This window comes from Lissotriton vulgaris, chromosome 5 (genome assembly GCF_964263255.1).
Source record: "Lissotriton vulgaris chromosome 5, aLisVul1.2, whole genome shotgun sequence".
Taxonomy (NCBI): Eukaryota; Metazoa; Chordata; class Amphibia; order Caudata; family Salamandridae; genus Lissotriton; species Lissotriton vulgaris.
This window is the reverse complement of record NC_141693.1, coordinates 1907339411-1907363146: the sequence shown is the minus strand read 5'-3', so window position 1 is coordinate 1907363146 and position 23736 is coordinate 1907339411. Positions and strand designations below refer to the sequence as shown.

The 23736-nt window shown below is 47.2% G+C and overlaps 1 long non-coding RNA gene across 1 annotated transcript; it reads left to right on the top strand.

Moving 5' to 3' along the window:
- Positions 1–9439: 9439 nt before the first annotated feature.
- On the top strand, positions 9440–12725 carry LOC147717691 (uncharacterized). The gene is made up of 3 exons (XR_015295814.1): positions 9440–9620; positions 10166–10277; positions 12431–12725. It is a non-coding gene; the product is annotated as an uncharacterized LOC147717691 (long non-coding RNA).
- Positions 12726–23736: the final 11011 nt, after the last annotated feature.

Below are 23736 nucleotides of genomic sequence, written 5' to 3'. Positions count from 1 at the left end.
GCTGATCTGGCCCTACCCAACCCTGGGCAAACTAAAGGAGGCTATACTGCTATCTATATGAGCAGCCTTTGTTGCTAATGATGGTCCCATACAGAACTGGTAAACTAGATGCTGTACCGTATCATTTACACATGGTGCAGCACCCCTTGGCCCATCACATCAACTTTACAACTCAGGAGCAAGCCTGAGCTCGCTACCCCAGGTCCATGCTGCACACGCCTTACTATAAGGAGCTCTACCCAACAGAGCGTACGTCCCACAGAACTGACCCATTTGTATACCACAGCAGAGTGTCAAAAGAAGCTAACAAGGCCCCCTCATGGCTAAAAGGATGCCCTGGGCTGCAGGCAATTGTCCCTCATGATCTTGGCAGGCCCTAACTGAGCTTACGGTAGTCCAGACTTGACAATACCGTAGCCCCTGACCACCTGGACATGCCCTCTCCCCTGTCGTGCGCCACCTTATAGTGTGACGTAAGGGCTGGCTTTCAGATAATTTCTGGGGAAGACCCCCCTACTGAAAACCATACCAGTCTTCTTCCCATCTACCCTTGTGGTTACCCCTCCTGTCACCTATGAGCTAAGGCCAGCAGTTGCATGAGGTACTTAAGCACAACTGGGACTGATGTGTAACGGGGGCATGGTAATTGCCAACCGCTACACTTAACACTGCTTCTACTCGCCCCTGCATGAAGTCAGATTGGGTTGTCACCTTGCCCCCCAAGAGCACTTGACCAGGAACAGCATTCAGGCTCCGCGCCCGGAGCACCCCTGGCAATTCCTGCATCCGTTCCCACCTGACCTTCTCAGAGTGGTGCCTGTGTACTTGATCCGATTGTCCTGAAATTAGTAAACAGGTTACACTCCAATCCTGAACGTGCTGACCCCGAACCCCACATTCTCCTTTTGCACATGAGATGCATGATATGCCTAGATACAGAAGTCATTTCAAAGAAAACTCCTTTCGTTTTTGTCGTAGGGAATGCATGATTTACCCACACTTTGCCACTGCTTACAAAGAGAACAGCCCAGTAAAACAACAAATTGCCCAGCTGCCTCCGTTGTTATTCCAAGAGATAGCATCCAATTATTGCACATGGGCTACCTACTATGCCCAGACTCACCAGTTCATTACTACCATGGGGTGTAACCTGCGCGCCCCACAACAGGGACAGTAATGACACCTGGGGAGAACCAGGGAATCCCAGACCCTAGCACACTGACCCCAGTGTGCTATGACCCTTCTACTGGTTGATAGTTTGGGTGGCCCACCATGTTAGTAGGGCGGTTCTCCAGCGCTGATACTGCATTTGAGACATAAAACATCCTTTAGAAGCCATGCCCCCCTGATATCCCAAATGGGTTCTCTGCAATGAGAAAGGGGCCATCAATGCCCCCACGCTACCAAGGCTAAGCCTGTTTGTAAGTTACGAGAACCAGTTTGCTAACTTGATCACCCGGATCAGCCCCTTACTTGCGCACTAGTTGCTGTACAAAAGAACATATTCCATTATTGCACCTGGGTTGCATGATATGCCCAAACCCCTCAGTTGTGCAAAAGAAAACTCATTTCCATTTTGTCACAGGGCATGCATGATTTGCCCACATTCTCCCCCTGCTTACTGACAGAACACCCCAATTCTACTCAGCAAATCAACAAATTGCCCAGGCTCCTCCGATGTTTTACAAGAGAAAACAACCATTTATTTTACAGGAGCTACCTGCTAAGCTCAGATTCACCCGTTGACTATGAATGAAATACTTCCCTGGGGTGTAACCTGTGTGCCCCACAACCGGGACAGTCCTGACACCTGGGGAGAAAACGGGTGTCCTAGACCCTAGCACACTGCCCCAGTGTGTGGTGACCCTTATAACTGTTGACAGTTCAGGTGAACCCCCATTTGAGTAGGGCGGTTCTCCAGCGCAGTTCCTGCATTTGAGACATAAAACATCCATTAGAAGCCCTGCCCCCCTCATATACCAATATGGATACCCTGCAAATGAGACAAGGGCCAACAATGCCCCCCACGCTACCAAGGCCAAGCCTGGTTATCAGCTACGAGTACTAGTTATTCATATTACAGACACTTCTAAGTATAATTCCTGCCCTCTCGATTATCTGAAGGAAGACCATTTAATATAGAAACTTTTATTCTCCTAGACTTTTCATAGTGTCTTCCCAGTGTGTTCATGAGGTTTGAGAGTCTGCCGTATATTGCAGTATTACCCTTTTTCCTGTGTTTGGTACTCTTTTGTGACCTGCACACGTCACTTTTCTCATGTAACACACTGGTTGGCAGTATTTTACCTCTATTTGACTTTATGCGCTTATAAACATGAGAGCCTGATTTGCACAAAAATATCGGAAGTGAATACGACCCCAAGGCGCGAACCCTGATAACGCACTAAAGACTTAAGCGCTAACTCAACCTGAAAGACTGGCGCGCTTTCAAGCACAGTTTATACATTACACATTCCAGCACATGTAAAATACACGCTTTGTCCAGAATCACCTAACTGCACGCAACCCTTAGGCTCGGAACCAGTATGGGCCAAATTTGCAAATTCGCGTTCCGCAAATTCACGCCAAATCGAATTTGCAATCCGCAAAATCCACAAATTCATGCAAATTTGCAGATTTTTGTTTTTTTGCGTGTTTGCGGGGTTTTTTGCGTGTTCGCGGGGCTTTTTGCGTGTTCGCGGGCCGCTTGCATGGTGAAGTTACCCATGCGGTCGTGTATGGGCACAGCACCCTCTGGTTCACCACTGTCACCCTCTGGTTCATCACTGCCACCCTCTGGTTCACCACTGCCACCCTCTGGTTCACCCCTGCCACCCTCTGGTTCACCCCTGCCACCCTCTGGTTCAGCACTGCCACTCTCAGGTTCACCCCTGCCACCTTCTGGTTCAGCACTGTCACCCTCTGGTTCACCACTGCCACCCTCTGGTTCACGACTGCCACCCTCTTGTTCTGCACTGTCACCCTCTGGTTCACCCCTGCCACCCTCTGGTTCATCACTGTCACCCTCTGGTTCATCACTGCCACCCTCTGGTTCACCACTCCCACCCTCTACCGAGACCTTTTGTGACGCAGCGGCAGCACAAAAGATGCGCCATGGTGCTGGGTATTAACAACGTGACGCATCTGAGAGATGCATCACATTGTAAAGCCCTGCGCCATCAGGAGGCGTTCCAGCGCAGCGTAGGGCGTTCCTGCGCAGGAACACCTCCTAAAAGTGGCTGAGTGAAATCTACAAGAATTCACTTTTAGGCCAATGCTGTGTCAAAACCCTGCGCCTGCTTGAAGCAGGCGCAAGGCTTGATGCAGGATTGGGGAGATAGGGGATAGGGGCAAGCGCGACGCAGCTCCAGGAATGTGCTGCTTTTACGGCACAGATGCGTGACGCATCTGTGCCGTTTTTGCCACATGCTGCGCTCCATTGTAAATGCGGTGCACCATGGGTGGCAGAGCTGCGGCGCACAATAACTGGCGCATCCCTGGGGATGCGCCAGTTATTGTAAATCTGCCCCAATACATTTAGCCAACGAGGGAGCACTTACTGATTAGACAGTAGAAAGTACTCCAGTTGAGTAGAGGTATTGCACAAAAAGGTGGCATCTTCGTGGACAAACACGCAGGGCGGGATTCATTCTGCCCCCTGTTAGACTCGTTTTTTGTGCCCTTCTGCCCTCTGTTAGACTCGTTTTTCCCTTGTTTTTGTGCCCTTCTGCCCTCTGTTAGACTCGTTTTTCCCTTGTTTTTCTGCCCTTCTGCCCCCCGTTAGACTCGTTTTTTGTGCCCTTCTGCCCTCTGTTAGACTCATTTTTCCCTTGTTTTTCTGCCCTTCTGCCCTCTGTTAGACTCGTTTTTTGTGCCCTTCTGCCCTCTGTTATTCCCTTGTTTTTGTGCCCTTCTGCCCTCTGTTAGACTCGTTTTTGTGCCTTTCTGCCCCGTTAGACTAGTTTTTTGTGCCCTTCTGCCCTCTATTAGACTCGTTTTTCCCTTGTTTTTCTGCCCTTCTGTCTTCTGTTAGACTGGTTTTTCTGTCCTTCTGCCCTTTGTTAGACTGCTTTTTGTGCCTTTCTGCCGTCTGCATCACCACATCATCACTCAGCGCAACCCCAGCATCACTCAGCACCACCACATTATCACTCAGCATCACCACATTATCACTCAGCACCACCACAGCACCACTCAGTGCCACCACAGCATCACTCAGTGCCACCACATTATCACTCAGCACCACCACAGCACCACCCAGCACCACCACAGCATCACTCAGCACCACCACAGTACCAATGAGCACCACTCAGTGCCACCGCAGCATCACTCAGCCCCACCACATTATCACTCAGCACCACCACAGCACCACCCAGCACCACCACAGCATCACTCAGCACCACCACAGTACCAATGAGCACCACCACAGCACCACTCAGCACCACCACAGCATCACTCAGCACCACCACAGCATCACTCAGCACCACCAAATTATCACTCAGCACGACCACAGCACCAATCAGCACCACCGCAGCATCACTCAGCACTACCACTGCACCACTCACCACCACCCCAGCATCACTCAGCACCATCCCAGTATCACTCAGCACCACCACAGCACCACTCAGCATCACCACAGCACCACTCAGCACCACCACAGCACCATTCAGCGCCACCCCAGCATCAATCTGCGCAACCATTCAACAACTGGTTCAAATATGTTCTCTCAATGTTTCAAACTTTATTACAAATGTCACAAAAAGATCTTAATATTTCACTTCTGTTCTTGGATTTTCGTCACAATAAAATACACTGAACATAATCTTCACAAAAGATATTTACAAAAGTTTAAGCTATTGCCATTATAAATTAAAATCACTTCTATTTAATTATTAATTATTTAAAAAAATTAAAAGCCATTGTAATTTGTAATATCAATACAGCTAAGTCACGTAAATTCAAAACATGTTGCATTACAAATGCTATAGGTGTCAGATTTGTGAAAGTTATAACTATTGGCATTGTAAATGACAAAGCTATTAATTTAGCTATTTTCAAAACCAACACATAAATAAAAAAAATTGTCATTTACAAGACCTATAGCTCAAACTTTCCTAATGCGAGACCTATTGCATTGCAAATGCTTGTTTTTATATCTGTCAGTGCTTCCTGTTAAGGTTTAATTTTCGTGACAGGCGCCTCATTGCCTACTTGTAACTATTCTCTGACCCTGCTTCAAGGGTCAGAGAATAGTTGCAAGTAGGCAACGAGGCGCCAGGAAGCACTTACAGGCTTACTGCAGCAGGTGCCCAAGTTGAAGTTAATTTCTATTTAACCCTTTTGCAAAAGGTTACAAAAAATGAGCTTCAACTCTTTTACCTGCAGCTGTAACCCTGCAAGTGCTTAGCTGAAAATTCGTCCCCGCTGATTCGCGTATTTTACCGCGATTTCGCGAGATTCGCGGATCGCAAAATCACGGAAAATCCGCAAATTCCGCAAGCGGAACGAATTTTCAGCCCATGCTGCTCCTAGCACCCACGTCGGGAGTGCGAGCTCGGCCCAGAAGGAGCGCTTAAATGAGCAGTAATTCATTACCTATTCAAGGCAAATGCAAGGTAAGTGAGATGACCAAAGTCACTGCATGTGAACGCGATCCTGCGACAAGAAACCATATTTAAAGCAGCGCAAACTCAGCACAAACTAACTGATTTGACCAAAATCACTGCATGTGAACGCGATCCTGCGACAAGAAACCATATTTAAGCAGCATGAACTCAGCAAGATCTAATTGATTTGACCAAAATCACTGCATGTGAATGCGATCCTGCGACAAGAAACCACTATTTAAGCAGCGCCACTAGTTATCCAGCGCGCAATCAGCACGAACAAAGTGATTTTGCCAAAATCACTGCCTGTGAACATGGCCCGAGTTATCCAGCGCGAACACAACCCAAAAGTATGGGGCAAGTCATGAGTAGGAATATTAATACCCATGATCACCTTGTGACAGTGAAAAGGAGGGCTGTGTTATAAAATTAACTGCTTCCATCTGTGTTGTGTTCCTAGGATTACAACAGAAGTAGCCGAATCCGGTCTCAGAGTGATTTATGTAGCACCAGCTATGTTCCATGAGGCCAGGGGAAATTAAGTGATTATCCCAGAAGCACAAATGTTTTGCGTCATTACCGAGACTCGAACACACTATTGTCACTTTTGCTTCATGTAACTTAATGTCTGCTTTTGTAATTTGTTCACTTGTAATTTTCTCGTCATGTATCATTACTGTTCCTATTGTGAAGCGCTCTGACACCTTCGGGTAAAGTCCGCGCTATACAAAATCGCATAAATAAATAAATAAAAAAGTGGCCACACAAGAACTCACAATATGTCAGCCTACATTTCAGAGTGGGCGGTGGCCTCTCGTTGGAATATCACTGGGTACTGCGTGGCCTCAATCCAACCCGAAGGGGGGGGGGGGGGGTCTAAGGACAAAGAGCAGGCGAGGCCTGAGAGAGGTTGATAACGTGCCCTGAATAGAATCATGGAGATTAGAGGGGACCTGGATGCTCTCCCGCTGCGCTCCCTGCAGGGCTAAACACCCACGTTCTCCTGCCCGCTCCTCGCTGTGACCCCCCCTTCCCCCGACGATACTTCAGAGGTTGGTAGGGGGCAGGAGTTTCGCATCTTACAGCGCAGTCATTTCCTATGAAGTCCCCAGCTGCGGCCTAGCTCGAGCAGCAGATACAGTCACCACTCTGTCCCATTGGCCGGGAAACGTTTAACTGGGAGTAACTGTCAGCAAATGGATGTGGTGAATACTCACACACCACAGTCGGGGTTCCTGCAGTGTGAAAAAAGGGTTGTTCTGCCCCTGCGACCGCCATGGAGCCACGGTGCTGACGGTGGTTTAGCCAGGTTGGGGCACGCCAAAGCTGCCTGTGCTGTGCTCTTATGCACCTTCCACCGGTGAAAGAGGGGTGGTGGGTAGGACTGCTCTAAACTGCATTGTCCTGTAACAGCACATTGCCTGACCTCGAACCGCAGCCATTTAACAAATAGACCCCGCATCCACCCAGGCACCAGTGGGAGCCTGTGAACCCATCAGAGCCGCAAGCCACACACTCGCAAAGCCGACCCTGAAAGAAACCAGTGACCTAGCATAGTTTAGCACCCTACCACTGGTCCGCAACGCCTAATCTCACGGATCCGTGACCCACGATGCTGTGGAGGGACCCGTTCTACCACGTTCCAAGAGGCCGCAGCTCTCTGCTCTTTGTGCCTTCTCCAGCACTCCCCCCTTTTGCGCTGCAGTTCAAACTTTTTCTGCTGGCAGCAATGTGGAATAAAAGGACATCTTTAATTCCGCGCTGTAGAAGCTATAATTTAAGAGAGCCTCTTGCAACCCACATCGTGCAGCGCAGTCCAGGTGTACATGCTTCCCCCTCGTGCTGGTGCATGCGCAAGATTTGCCCTAAGACATCCACGACTCTCATGCACTATCAGCATTGTAAATACAGTGGGAACAAATTTGCCCCCGAAACTGGCAACAAGAACAACCGTGACGTAACCAGTTCCAACTCACTTGATTGGTCACCACCCGACTCGTCACGGAGTAAGGCCCTTGAGCCCCTCACCGGCACTGACCATGGAGTGGGCAGATGTACATGGAAGGCAGGAGTGTCCTTTCCCTGAGTTACACCCCAGGTCAAACTGAATGACTTTAGAAGCCATCCCAGAATCATCGAATGATCATCCAACTACATTAGAGGTCATTTCCTCAACATCAGACATCATCAAGCTCTTGAAGTCATCAGCAGAGTTTAGAAACTCAGCTTGATGATTTCAGGATGACTTGAAAATGGCTGTCTGATTACTTTACGGGATGTGATTGCTCTTGATGGCTTGACGAGGATTCTGAAATGAGTATCTGATGATGTTACTTCGTGGCAAAGGGTAAACCGATCTCATTTATAGCACAGAGAGCTATGAATACAAAGTGCACTCCAGTGCTTTTGGAAAATATACTCTTTCAGTACATACTGTTCGAAGTGTTCCCCAACATGCAATAATTTTTTTTGCATTGAAGAACAGGGCAGGTACTGTTATTGGTATTACGCTTATAACATGAAGAGTAAAACAATTTGTCTATATCAAATAATAAAAAGTTGCACTTAACATTCAATGCCCTCTACAGTACGACGGACCTTCCCTGTGAGACTAACCTTCAGTGCTCACTGATGCCTGCTCCACTCCCCTCCCCTACCCTCCTGGTGACCACCCCGCACCCCAGGGGGGCTGCAGCCCCGCACCACCAGTCGCTCCCATTTACCACCTGCAGGTGGTAAATTGGAACGATAATTTGCACGTAATAGCAAGTTATGTGTCATTTCATTGAGAGAATCCAGTTCGCATAGTTATTCCTTATTCCGTGGATTTACCAAAACATAAATAACGAAGAAACTGTGTGTGGGGGAGGGGGAGTGAATTGTGCTCTGGCAGGAGAGGGGTGAGAGTAACTATATTACATTTTGAGAAAACACATTTGTATGTTTTTTGTTTGTGCGCTTGGACATCTGCATTTATTTAAATACAATAATACAAAATTGCACGTCAAAATGGTCGCAAAGTATAAAAATAGATTATTTTACACAAATATACATATGCATAAAAACGAGAAATATTTACAACAGGCAGGTTATATAAACATATGACATTATATTAATATGTTTTCCAAACATAAAAAAGCACATACTAAAAGTAGCAAAATAATACAGCGGTAACTCTTCATTACTGAAAGAACAAATTGTATGTTCGGGAATCAAAATGTGTCAGTGGGCTATCAAACCCACTGTTGTGCTGCACAGAGCCAACATTTAAGAGGAATCTCTTGGAATGTTTCTTGCAGCATTTTGTTACCTGTGCGATCGGCTTGGAATTGCTTTTTACTGTGAAACTATTAGAATGCAGGTGAAGATTATTGCATCTTGTAAAGTCACTTAAAAGCTCATTATTGCAATGTGTGGTGTTTTCCTTCGCTGCATGCGCTGGGCTGTTCATTTCGGTGAGAGTTGGCCTGCCAAACAGATCTACACTTTTATTTTTCGTAAGAAGGAAGCCGGCTGCTGAACTCTGCCCAGACTACAAGGCTGCACTTGAGCGTCTGCGGTCCTCACAGAGGTCTCTCTTTGCACAGGGTGCATAAGTGCCAGCGAGTTACTGTCGACTTTCACAAATTCACTGAGTGCGCTCCGGACACTTGACCTATATTCATCCCTTACCTCCAGACACTTGACCTATATTCATCCCTTACCGTAGTTTCCTATCAATTGGACATCTGCATGCAAAACCGGGTTAACTACAAGTCCCAGAATGCAATGTTGAAGTGCTTTGAAATGCACTTCCGTTGGCGCCGGAAGTGACGTCATGCCGGAGCGTCGGACAATCGTTAGGTCAACACCCGTGGGTCAGCAAGATATTTACAAAAGTGGACATGGCGCGCCTACTCAACCTCTACTTCGAGAGTATTGAAGATTGCTTCAGCGCTTCTCGACCATTTGCATGTTCCTGTGGGAGAAACCCTTATCGGGACAGGAGCAAGAGATCGAATTACTGCTTCTCAGGTAATTGAGGGACATGTGGTTTTGGTGCTTCGGGAAGGGTTTGCTTTGTTTAAATCAGCCCTCTAATGAAAGATGCGTACAGCAAAAGCTTCCGTTTTGGTATTTCTTAAGCACTTGCAGGGCCTAGAAGTAAAGGACAGTGAAACATTAAAAAAAATGAATAATATCTATTTTTAAAGGAACTAACCCAATGCGCAGCACTCTTGAGAGAAATATCGTGCTGTATTTGCCGAAAATAATTCGACATCTTAGCCTCCAGATTGACCTGCAATTGTGGGCAATGAAAAAGGGAAAACAATATTACTTTCCGAGGAAAGAAATAACTGGTCTGCAAGAAGATGATTCTCCCACCGTCTGCATTTGTGGGACTAAGGAACCGGCATAAGAGAGAAAGTGGGTTATTTGTGGCAAAACACTAGTCTTGATGACCGCCTAAAGTGTGATTTTATGTAGTCAACACGATGTTCTTCAGTCGTAGATCTGTAGGAAGGCATTTAAGTACACCCTTTTATATGATTTAGATACATTGTTTTACTCTCTTTTAGTCTCTTAGGCACTGAAGCCCCTCTGCTGCATTATCTAGCTGGCACAACATGCACTCCGGTCTGGACAAGGAAGAGTGGAAATTAACTTCTGGATTTCGTTCTGTGACAAGAAGTAGGCATTACATATCATGAAAATCTGTTCCTGCAACATTACTGAGTGGAATGTTTAGCATTGCACGGTTTGATATCGGCGTATTTAGACTCTCTTAATCCTACAAGCATATTTGATGGTTGCTTCGTGTTATATTCGATTTGATGGCCTTTTAGGTATTCATGTAACGGAGACGAAAGGTCCTTTTGGTATCAGTTATGTTTTCACTTGAATGTAATTATCACGTCACTCACTCTGGTATGCTTTTTTATGGACAGTGGTAACACCTTTTTAAAGCTCTCTCATAAGTCTATTGGAACAGTTTGAGAGCGTTTGTTGGCATAGCTTAACCATGGGCTTTAGCAGTTCCCCAAGAAGCAAATTGTAAACCAGTAGTGTTAGAGAAAATGTTATAAGATTTAACAACTTGAGGACGTGAGGTATCTTATTCTGTATTGTAATAATTATTTAATGGCTTCCGTATACACTTTTGTTGCTGAACTGTTCTTTCTCATCATTGAAACTTGTGAGGGGAATGTTTTGAAACTAAAAACTATTAAGGTGTCAGGAAACTACTAGAGAGAAGCATTAGTTATTTCTCAGTTCTCTCCCCATCCTTTTCTAATTCACCTCCCTCTTGCCCCTTTTTCAGCTCATTTGACTAAGAGAGTATGGAATTCGTATAATTTTCTTTTAAGTAATTACGTGAAATTTCAAGAACATGCGAAATGCAAACCTGTCATTTATTTTTTGACACAAGTGTAATGTGAAATTTGAAAAGTTGCACACAATTTAAATTTCACCCAGGCCTGTTTCTGACCCTCCACCCTCTCGAATGCAAATGTAATGGACAATTTCAATTGGAAATGTGTTGACTTTAATGGCAGTGTGCTATCACAGTCAGTCAACTGTTAAATGCCAAACTTGTCACTTCCCCAAGCTGAAAAAGAAAACACATGGTATCTCTCTCCTATCTCTAGATGTCTAAGACTTTTATTTCTGACCTGCACCATCACTTGGCCTTGTGAAAGCCACTGCAACCGTGGCTGTGCATTGAGATTCAGTCTTACAAAAATGTTTGAACCCTTGCAGCGATAATATTAACTTTCACATGCTACCGTGGCAAAAATATTAAAGTATGTCCATGTGCTTATATATAGTCAACATTTAGTTTTTCCAAGTTTGTCTCAGCCAATAAGACTTAGCAACTTACAAACTGAAAAAAGTAGCAGCAAATTGCGACCTGGCAGTGTATCCATTTACCATGGTGTGGAACACAAAGTTGCGCCCTGTACCTTATAATCATGAGTTCATCAAGTTATGTGGTCAGTGCCCCGTTCCACATGGCGGTGATCAGTGGCGTTGGGCAAACTTGCCTTGCTTTGCTATTACTAAGCGTGACCTCATGACTCTGTTTGCACTTGTCAACTGCAGTCAAATGCTCTACCACTGAGCTATATCCCCGCTGCACTTGTCAACTGGTATTGGGGGAGTCTGTTGCCCAAGCAGATCCACACCCAGCCACTACTGGCACAATTTCCACTCTAATTGATCTTGAACCATGGAAATACTTGAATATACATAGTGTTAAAATATATATTTGCATATGTGGTCCTGGATCATATTATTGTACAAGGACTCCTTCACACCTAACTAACAGACGTCTGCAAAAGAGCAATAGGGGAGGGGTTGTAACTCATTGAGAGTTTGAGCTACAAATGGCATGCAAATCTGGCGCAAAGCCATGAGTTGGGGTTTAATTTCAGAATGTGTAGGTCCAGGTGAGGAGCTCAAACTGGATGAATGGTTGATAGCAAACTGCACTGATAAAACACTGTGCTCACAGCTTTTATTTAGACCTGGTCAGCTCTCCCAATAATTAGATCAGTTGCCCTGTTCCAAGCACTTGGCCGTAAGCTCCTTTTTGGATTTCTGGTCAGTATGGTAATTTCTTAAACTGTTTTGCAAATAAGAATATTGTAAGTAGAGTTCAGTCTCAACATGGCTGCCTCCATGATGGTTTTGTAAGTTAAATCTGGTATTGATTGCTTTCTGTTTGCATAGGAAGAGGGACAACGTCTGGTGAACAGCAGTTTCTTCACTTGGACGGGGCAGCCCAACCCTATTAAAAACCTAACATGATACTGATTTATGTTAATTTCTTTTTTCCCCAGAATTTATGAAGTCTATGTGCAGGGATGGTGGCTGGCCAATACTGGACAACAAAACTATGAGAAGGAAGCTGGCTATAAAGTATGCAATGCCGGAAGAGGACTAAAGAAACTCTGAATCTAGAAACAAATAACGAAGTTGCTGGCTTTCATTCAGCCTTTTGTTCTTCTTGTAGTATTCTGGCCTTTTTTTCCCCTCTAGAACAGTGTCCTAGACTTTTTTTGTTCTATTGTTCGGTATCCCGGCTCCTATGGAACCAAAAGGGGTTTAGATCAATAAAATTACACGTGGACACATCCCCTTTGATGCTTTTTCATTTAACCATGATTTATTTCAGTCTTTTGTTACTGGTCATCAAGTTAAACAGCTCTAGGTAATTCTCTGTAGCTCAAAGTAAGGCAAGTCCCAGTGAGTCGGGAGCATGGGAGTAGCTGCACAAGTTGTTAAGCTCATCTGAATGCATAACATTGTTGCAGACCACTACTTTTGTGTACATATGGTATTTCTATAGCACAAAGCTAGCCAAAAAGAATGTTTCTGAGATTTATTTCATACAGTGCCCGCATCTCGCGATAGAGTTTAAAAAGTATCTTTCCAGAGCAGGAGAATATTGATCTGATAGTTGGGACCAGATTTATGGATGTTTTGCTTTTGGTGTGCTTAAGTTTTCTAATGCAGACTTGATTCAAAATCTTTTCAGGATTTACAAACCAAAGCAAATTTGGTATTTGGTACAACACTCCTCCAAAATGGGTAAAGTTTTCACTTTTTTCTAGGCATAGTATTTTTTGTACTGGAAGAGGACCCTTCCAGTACAAAACCTAAGCTAGACTCTCGCAGACACCTTTGCTGACTGACTCACTCTCTCTCACTGACTGACTGACTGACTCTCTCTCACTGACTGACTCTCTCTCACTGACTGACTGACTGACTCTCTCTCTCTCTCTCTCACTGACTGGCTCTCTCTCTCTCTCTCACTGACTGACTCGCTCTCTCTCTCTCACTGACTGGCTCGCTCTCTCTCTCTCACTGACTGGCTCGCTCTCTCTCTCTCACTGACTGGCTCGCTCTCTCTCTCTCACTGACTGGCTCTCTCTATCTCACTGACTGGCTCGCTCTCTCTCACTGACACTCACTCACTGACTCTCTCACTCACTGACTCGCTCACTCACTCACTGACTCTCTCACTCACTCACTCACTCACTCTCTCACTAACTGACTTACCTTCACCCTCCTGTTATTTATGCCCCTTCCATAAAGAAAAAAACCCACAACAAGCAACCATTGGGACAGGCAGATACAAGTTGCCAGCATTGAAAGGACAAAAAAAAACCTCCAGACGTTATTTTTGATACTTTTTTAAATATGGTCGTTCAGTTGTACATAAGGTTTTTGTGGTCCTATCTAAGGTAACAAAAATGCTTCTGCCACTTCTTTATTATAACTTTTCAGAATGCAGCAGAATCTGTACAGAACAGCTTAAAGACATTGGTAAATTCAATATATCTCGCTAAACACTTAAAAGTTTCCAAAGGTGAGACCTATTTGCTATGCCAATGCTTGTTATTATTTAGTTGTGTAAACCAGATGCTTCATCCTTAGAACGTTTGTGGCATTTCCTATTCATGCCCCCAGTGCTTTTCTTTGCACTTCGAAGGCATTATGTGATTGATTTTTTTTCAACTTAACCTATTTGATCATTATGATCATATTCTAAGTAATGTAATAAACACTGGATGTAAAAAATAAAGTTAATACATAAGAACTATGCTATATTTTACTACTAAAAAGGCAGCCACAATTGCAGTCACATGGTCAAAAAGGCAAAACCTATTGGCTTTGCCAATGCTTGTTTTTGTAACCATTATTTGCTCTGCTAACAAAGTAATAAAACTGTATTTCTTAACATCTTGTGAATGGCAAACAAGTTTTACTACTGGAGGTCATCCTAGAATAATACTTCTGCATATTGATACCGCCATGCAGTAATACAGCCAGAACCCATCCTGTGGTAATACATACCCATTATTAATTAATCAACTAGTACGGTTCCAGTCACATTCTAAAGTTCTCCTTGGATCATCCGTGAGTAATGCAGCCTAATCTAATCATGGGATCATTCTGGAGTAGTACAAGGTCATCACATGTTTTCCACTGAAGTAATCGGGGACCCATCCTGGAGTAATTCACCCTAATCCTGTAATCAGCATGGGTTCATCCAGCAGTAGTTCAAGCTCATCACATCTTTTCCACTGAAGTAATCGGGCCTTAATCCTGGAGTAGTTTCTCTGATGACTCTAGATAAAGTCATCCCATTTAAATATTTTTGCCTGTGGGCAGACTTCAGGATGGCTTCGGAAGTTCGGATGACATCCCCAGTTAATTGCAGGAATTGCCTGGCTGAAGTCATCGAATGACTTCAGAATCACTCCAGGATGATCTTCCTTTTTGACTTGGGACGCTACCTCCCCACATTGTGACCTTTCTCTAGCATGCATCGAAGCCTCCTAGGGACATCCTTTCCAACAATGCAAAAGGAATTAAAATTAAAACGGGCCCCTTCTCCAGCCCTCTTGAAAAAGGTGGTGGCTGCACACATTGGAGGAGGATAAAAAGGGGGGGGGGGCAGTAGCGGAGTGGGAGTATTGTGCCGCTCGCCCCCCCAGCACACCACAGCGGGATACAGCATTGGTGAGTCACATCAGGGGGGGACAACCTGGCGCTTGCTGCCCTTCCCCACCATGCAGTCACAAGTCTCGTGGACTAGTGCCAGTGAGCGTGACAAAGGGGATGGGGACAGCCTAGCGCTCACCGACCCCACCCAGCAAAGTAAACTTGTGGACTGCACACAACACGTCCAGCGCTGGGCTAGACTGCGTGTGAACGCACCCCGCGCCACTTGCTTACCCTTACCAGGGTTCCGTGTTGCCAGAGTAGGCCGCCCCGAGACGCCTCGAGAAGAGACATGCATATGGCACTGCCTTGATTAGGCTGCAGGGAGAATCCATGCAACCCTTGTTGCTCCCTCCCCGGGCAAACCTCTGGCCGCTCTATGCTCTACCCGCAACAGGCCCCAGCGGGCGAAGGCCCAGGCCTGGTCTGAAGTAGGCCGAGGAGGGGGGGGGGGACCTCACGGCGCTCGCCGCCCCCCGCATGTGACCAGCGAGTTGGGTAAGCCGCATTAGACGGCATAGAACCTCCAACCTCCAACCCCCCAAACCCTCTATCCGGTCTGGAGACCGCTGAACTAACAAGGGGAGGGGGGGGCTGCTCTAAACCCACTGGAGCGGCCTTGCCCTCCCAAGGCGGCTGCACGGCAATGGACGGCTTTGAAGCCTTGCCCCCAAAAGGGGTAGGTGAGGAGAGATGCACTCACCACAGAACAGCCCCAGGAGATCCCACGTCCACCAGCGAGACGGGCACCAAAAAACAGCGTCCGGGCAGCACCGCACGTCTAAGTCCAGGAGGGGAAGAGGGTCAGTCCACGCGGCCAGACGAGGGTCGAAGAGGGCGTCAGGCCCGCGACCCCAGGCCATATACCCTCGGCCCCTGACCCCTTCCCCGCCGGAAGTGACATCACCAGGGGGGAACCCTTCGAGTCCCCAAACACTAGACCGCTCTTATGGGTCTGTGCCATCATGTGGCACTAAGGGTGGCCGCCCTCATGGTGGCCACCTTCGGTGGCTGGGGGCAGCCTATCTGAGGCAGTTGATCTTACTCTTTTCACATATTTCACACAAGGCCTAGAGGTGCAGAAGAGTCTGCAGTTGTGCTCTGACCAGCAGACTGTTTGGAGCACCAACTCTCGTTGTATGGAAATGCTATATATGCCTCGGTCTCCAGTTTATGTGGAGCGGGCATTCACAGAGGTGTCACTCCAATCAAGAGGCCCCCTTACAGTCAGCAAACTTCCTGGTCAAAAACATTTCCCAGCCATATATGCCAACACCACAGCAGCAGGAGGCAACATAGGGTCAAGAGTCGCTGTAATAAAAAGACAGCAACAGGAGTGCCTGTCAAAAGAATAACAATAAAGTGGCTGGAATGGCTCACCAAGCAGCTGCATAACACACAGCGTAGGAATTTAATCTGTAATCTCGGAGAAAGTACTGAAAGGAGAGATGACCAACTGCTCCCTGCGTCGTCGCCAGTGTTGAAAAGAAGAAATCATGAAGTTCTACACCAGGTAAGTTGAAGAGCTTCTTTATTTCGGTCATCCACTCTCCACAAGTGACAGAAAGCACCAACATTCTAAATGAATTCCAGAAGAAACATTCTATTGACAACAGGGGAGGGGGGTTCCAGGAGGAAGAAACCAAGGGAAGAAAAGGGTAACGGGCAGAGAGAATAAAAAAACAGATTACAACACAGACCCATCTAGAATTGCTTTCATTCATTGACAGTGCCACATTTGAAATAGTATTGTCTCCACATTAGACCATATCAGCAGTCAAATATTTTCAACAATGAATGAATGAATTTGTAAAATTGCCAATCAAATTATTGGATGGCATTGTTCAGCGAGAACGCTGAATAGCTTGGGAACATTTTTACTACCCATGAATGAGTCACTTCGCTCAAGGATGTTTTTATTAAAGCTTGCATTTAGACATGGTCAAGAGAACATTCAGCTTCATGCTTGAAAATGTTTTTAAATTGTAATTTTTTTGTGGGTGCCAATGTGAATATCAAGTTGTGCGGTGTCATTTGTGAATAGCGTGTGATGCTTTTCTTTGCATTCCCTTATTTTTAGGTAGCTGTGCTGTCTTTTCCTATTGTACATGTAGGCCTAATAACTAGCAGAATGTAAACAGAAAAAATAGGGTTCGGTGAGTGCCTCATGATCTCATGCAGTAGCACACATTGAGATATCTTGCATAGTTCAGGTCTTACATAGAGATTTCCAGTTCAGGGACATCTTAAGGATTTGGGGGGCGCTGGGCCAAATGTATTTTGGGGTTCACTGTTTGGAACAGCTTTGAATTTATGATCTAATTTCAGGTCTTTCATGCCCCTTTGGCCAGGTCACAACAGCAGCGCACTAATGTTACTGCAAATAATCTCTGTGGCACCCTTCCTTTTTTCATATATGAGGTCCTGTTTTGATTTAAAAGACACTTTTTTATGGATGTTGCATAAACATAAATAGAGCTTTGCCCATGCCTTAAAACATCTCTGCTCCAGTTGTCTCCCCTCAGGTTGCAAATACCAAATTAGTCCACATTTATGTTTTGTTACATTCTGGATACAGTGTGAAGGGGTGTTATAGTACCAGAATACACAAAGGGGTCAATTCAGATGTCGTTCGGAGGGCGCCAAATCGAATTTGGCCAATACAAATTCGTGTTTGCCGAATCTGATCCGGAACCCTTGTTTCCGACTTATCGTACACACCGAGTACAATGCCTGGAAACCGGTAGGGCTGTCCGAAACGGTTCCAAAAGTCATTCGGACAGGTCGCATCTTTTAAAGCAGAATCGTACAGCTCTATGGACTCGGTTTCTGAGTGAGCGAGTATGATGACTGATTCGGACAGCTGTTCCGAATTGGTTTCTCTGGAATTAATTGGCTGCCAGAAATGTCTTTGGGGACCATAGCAGGCCCCCCTTCACCTAGGGCCTTTCGAATCGGGCATTTGGGGGTACCCAAGGGACCTTCCTTTCCAACCATGCACATTGTGGAAGGCACCATGGGGTGTCTGCCAAAGAGTGCAAGGTTTTCCCAAGCAACCCCTTTCTTCAATGGAAGCCTGTGTTCTCGCTCAGAACACAGGCTGCCATTGAAGTCAATGGGAGTCTGACCGAATCTTATCCGGAAGCATCCGGATGCATTCAAATCCGCCAACCAGAGTCATCTAGAAAGCATTCCGGAACCGATTCTGTAGGAATGCTTTCCGAACGACATCGGAATCGACCCCAAAATAGAAAGGGGTAAACTTCACATGTATGACATCTCTGAGATATTTCCATGTGCAAGAGTAGAATCCAGGGGAGTGTTAAAATGTTAGGAGGGAGAGAGAAAGACCATGCTTTGGAAACAGGTTGGGCCCAGAGGCAGAAATTCACCCTTGCACCACTTGGGCTACATTACTTGTTATGTTCACATGTCCATTCTTAGAGAGAAGGAAAACAGATGGTTCCATTCTTTTTCTCTAATTGCTGTCCTCATCCACATTGTCTTTCTTTACTTTAAGCTAACTGGCACTTGTGTGTTTTGTGCAGTTCAACTATTCGGAATTGCTATAATAAGGGTAAGGCTAAACTTTCACATTAGTTAAAGTAAAACATACTTTTAGCTGAGAAAGCCTAAGGTCATATGAGCAATATAGAACAAACAGTAACAGTGATTGTTCCTTTCACTTCCCCTCCTGCTCACCCATACTGTGCTACTGAAGGTTTACTTTCAAGCATGCACTTCCTGTGTGGTATCTGCCCCTTTCCCAGTCACTCCTAACATGATTTTTATACAGTCTTCTTAGTAATGCCTTTTTTTAAATGCATTTTCAGTCTTTGCAGTAGATTGCAAGTAGAGGACAACTCCCTATATTTGAGTGTTTGCCTGAGTCAAGACAATAGTCCTAAATTATAATTCCAATGATGAAGGATGAAGGACACAGGAATTGACATCACTCTGTTTTCCAATTTAAAACACCGTGCCAAGTCACATAGCAGGAATGGGTATGGTTATATTTCTGTTTTCCTCCAGAGGAAGAAAATTCAATAGCTCAATAGTGCTAAGTATCCAAAGCAATCAGCCACTCATCAAGCATATACTCTTTTCTCCATCCTTGCACTCCGTCACACATACACAGACCCGCACACGCATACTATAGACAATTAATACTATTTTGCATTGCAAACCTGCACCCATTTGAAGTGTGCTCGTTGTCTGCATGTATTTTTAGTGTGCTTGTTCAAGATGTTGAACCGATGTCCAAATCGACCCCCAGGTCAAAGATTAGCAGTTCTGACCGTTATGCCACATACTCTGTCCTGCCCCTTCTCTTCTATTTTCGATACTCATGCCATACCAATTTATACACATATCAAATTTACATATTTCAACCTAGGTTATTATAAACTATGCAATAAAACAGTAATCATTTTTGCCACCCATCAATCCATCCATGAAAAACCAAATAACTATGTAAATATTTTAATGTCAGAACATTAACTGTGCCCCTCCGGCACATGCAGCTTACCACCCTGGATTGTGAGCGGGTCTTAAATTTCCCTCAGCAGGTGAGTTGTTTTGTGTCCACACCTTCTCCAGTCATCCCATATATGCAGCAATGGTAAATGAATTTAAGGGAGAGGACCATAAAGAAAGCAATCTGAGGGCTTCCTTCGATTCCTTCCTTTTATTCACATGCCCTATTATGTCTAGCATGTTTACTTCTTTTGTAAAGTTGTACTGTATGGAAATTTTCATGATCCACTCATGGCATCTGCACATAATTATCTTCTGTTCGCCAATGTAAAATAAACAGCAGCACCTTTTAAAAAAGGAATGAGATTTTAAACAGACGTCACCAAAGCTCTCCCATCTACCAATAAAGGTAGAGACTGGCCCTGTTCCCTTTCTTACTCCCTGATCGAGAGACCTTGGTTTTGGTTAGATGGATAAGCATTCCCGATGCAGTACAGGGCCAGAGCTCTACTCATTTCTCTTTCAACGAATACTTACTTGGTATATTCACATGTCCATTCTTAGAGAGAAGGAAAACAGATGGTTCCATTCTTTTTCTCTAATTGCTGTCCTCATCCACATTGTCTTTCTTTACTTTAAGCTAACTGGCACTTGCGTGTTTTGTGCAGTTCAACTATTCGGAATTGCTATAATAAGGGTAAGGCTAAACTTTCACACTAGTTAAAGTAAAACATACTTTTAGCTGAGAAAGCCTAAGGTCATATGAGCAATATAGAACAAACAGTAACAGTGATTGTTCCTTTCACTTCCCCTCCTGCTCACCCATACTGTGCTACTGAAGGTTTACTTTCAAGCATGCACTTCCTGTGTGGTATCTGCCCCTTTCCCAGTCACTCCTAACATGATAAAAATGAAATGTAAAAATTAACGTGAAAATAACATTTATTTGTGCAGCGCCGAAAGCACTTGAGGTTCAGAATCACTCCGATTTCATTGGAGAGCTCAGCAGAGAAGACTTAGTTGAACCACGCGCTCTTCATGTTTCTTGGTAGCAGAGCTTTGTACTGAGGCTCACCAGAGAGTTCAGTTACACTGTGATAGTTTGATGTGTCCCCCACCTTTTATGGACTCCCCCATGGCTGCAGGCATTTCAAACGTGCTTGGCCGCTGCATGATTTTCATTCTTTGTCTTCCACCTCTTACCTCATCTACCCGCAAAGGAGGGCCCCGGGGGAAGCGAAGACGCAGTCTATTCTTCCCCCGGGGTCTTTCAGCACGGGCCAGGCTGGGGTTGGGGGCGTGGTTCGGGGGTGGGTATAAGAATGCAGGGGGAGGAGTGCGACTTCCTCTTCCTGCATTCTGGCATTGCTGGGTGGGAGTAGTTTTTTCTGGAAGTTTTTGTAGGTCAGGGCGTTTTTGGTGCTTGGAGTGACAGCGGTTTACTGAGGACGGCTGTTGTGTTAGTACAGGTACTGGTTTGTCGTGGGCCATTTGGTTGGTGGCCGGGTCTCGTTAGCAGCGATCGCATTTTCGAAGGTATGGCGTGGATGCAGAGGCGGTGCTTGAGGCCTTGCGGGTGTTGGGAAGGGCAGGGAGGGCGGACCTGTTGCGGCCGGGTGTGTTGGAGCAGGCCTGGGTAGGTTTTGTGTGCCCCACGCGGGCGGCTGCTGCGGGGGTCAGTGCGGCGGTGCTTGCCTGCCAGGAGGACGTGGTTCTGCCAGGCAAGCCTGTGTCGGTTCGGGGGCTGGGTGCGGGCAGGAGAGGCACACAGCGCGGAGGCCGGCGTAAGAGCCGGCCTCCGCGCTCGAAATTGGCGGGGAGTGGGGGCCTGGTGGTGGGGGCGCGAGGGCATGGGTCTGAAGTGGCAGATGAGGTCGAGTGGTCGGGCCCCCTGGGGGAGCGCAGGGTGCCTCCTCGGGTCCCGGACTGGTTATTGGCACAGGTGGGGGGCACGGGGGGCATGCGGTGAGCTTGGCTCCTGGGCTGCCTGCAGGTGGGCCTGGGATGGGGGACCTGGGTGGCACTGGGCATGGGGGGCCGGTGGCAGTGGTTCTGGAGAGGGAGGGGGGTAGCGAGGGTGAGGAGGCTGCGTGTGAGGTGCTGGGGGGGCCTGTAGAGTGTGGGCCCCTGGACCTGTCTGTAGGTTCCAGGGCCAGCACCCCGGTACTGCGGGGGTTAAATGTAAATGTAAATGTATAGGCATTTATATAGCGCACTACTTACCCGGAGGGTCCCAAGGCGCTTCGACCGCTGCGAAACCCTTCTTGGCTTCCCTGGGAGATGGTCCCTTAATGGGTATCTCCAGGGTGAGACCAGGCATCCCCGGCGGTCTGGTGGGGCCGTTAGTGAAGATGAGGCAAGCTAATGCCCAGAGTTGCCGAGTGTGAACGCTGATCAGAGTGGGCACCGAGGCGAGAGAATTATCGAGTCCGCTGACCCTGGTCCAGAAACCTGCCGTGCCGGGAATCGAACCCTGGTCCCGGGCCGTCCTCTGCTCTCGGGTCTGCCGCCTCTAACCAGTGAGCCACACTACTTCACTACTTTGGCGGGGTGTCCAATGGGCAGGTGAGGTTGAAGGTGAGGCCTGGAGGGGCTGGGGGCCCTGGGCAGGTTTTGCCTGGAGGTCGATGCAGGGGGTGGGGCACAGGGGCTACTGCCCTCCGTTGCTGGGTAGGTGGGAAGCCATGGATGTGGAGTCCAAGATCAGGGAGCAGAGGCTGTTGGTTCAGGATGCGGACGCCAGGTTGTTGGAATTGGAAGACTTGCGGACGGGAGCTGCCTGGGGGGGGTGAACTGGAGGGCCCACCTATGCCCACGTCAGAGGAGGAGTTTTGGGCAGAACAGGAGGAGGCTGAGAGGAGGGGCGGGGCTCGGGGGGCCAGAAGGAGGGTGTAGATGACAGGCAGGGGCGGTTAGGGACGGCCAGGACGGCGGCGAGGCCCAGCAATGCCAGAGCCTGCCCGGGTTGGAGCGGCCCGGGGGGTAAAGGGGGATCCCAGCTGGCAGAAGTCAGCAGAGGGGTGGGTGGCTCGGCAGAGCGCAAGCCGGCTCCTGGATGCCGCAATGAAGCAGTAGGGGAAACGGCAGCGGCTATCCCTCCGCCGCGGGACCAGGCCTCGGTGTGTATTGTGGATAAGGGGTTGGGGAGTGGTGTTCCAGTCCAGAAAGGTGTGAAACGTGCGGTACGTGAGGTGGAGTGGAAGCCGGTGGAGGACAAGTGGGAGTTGGGTTTGGATTATGGAGCTGAGAGTGAGGATCTGGAAGAAGGTGAAGTGCGAGATGACACGGACAGGACGGCAGACGGGGTGCAGGGCAACAGTGTTTTTAGTGTCTTGCAGGCCCCTAAGAAGAAGACCGGGAAGGCGAAAGCCCAGCAGCACGGACCGTCGGCCGGGATCGTCGCAAGCCACACTGACAGGTGAGGGTGCTTGGTGGGCTGCTTGGGAGGAGGGCCAGAAAGGTGGCAGGAAAAAGGCGTGCAGGTCAGTTGGTGTGGGGGAGGGGTCTGTGCGGGACGAAGGGACTAAAGGGGCTAAGGTGGGGGCGCTTGCGTTGACCGGTAAGCAGGTGGTGACGGCAGGGGTGCAGACGGACAAGCCGGGGTTGGAGGACCGGTCGGAAGGGGAAGAGGACAAGGAAGAGAAAGTGGGGACAAACACCAGAAGAAGCTGCCCTATATGGGCTTGGCCATGCCTTTGGGGTCTCACTTGTCTGAGAAGATTAAGAGTAGGATTTGGAAACACGGATATGTCGATGTTTTCAAGCTGTTGCACAGGGAGGTGCAGGCCAAGGAGGGCTCCAAGGAGGAGGAGTGGGATTTGACCAGGAGGCCACGGGTCCCTGTCAATATGGAAAATTGGACATCAGCGTTTTTGATCTACGCCAGCATTTATTGCTAGAAGCATGTGGATAGGGCTATTCCCCTATTCAAGTACATGGACATTATCAGGAAGGCGCAGTTACAGTTTGGAGGTTTCGCATGGCTGAGCTATGATGAAGAGTTTAGGGTGCGGGTTAGTGAGAATCCTGACAAGCCTTGGGGGGAGATTGATCAGGAGCTTTGGATGCAGTGGATGGTGTCGACGCACTCGTCCGCCTCAACGCACACGGCTAGTGGTTTGCCAGTACCTTATCGGTCTTTTCCAACGCGGCCCGCCCA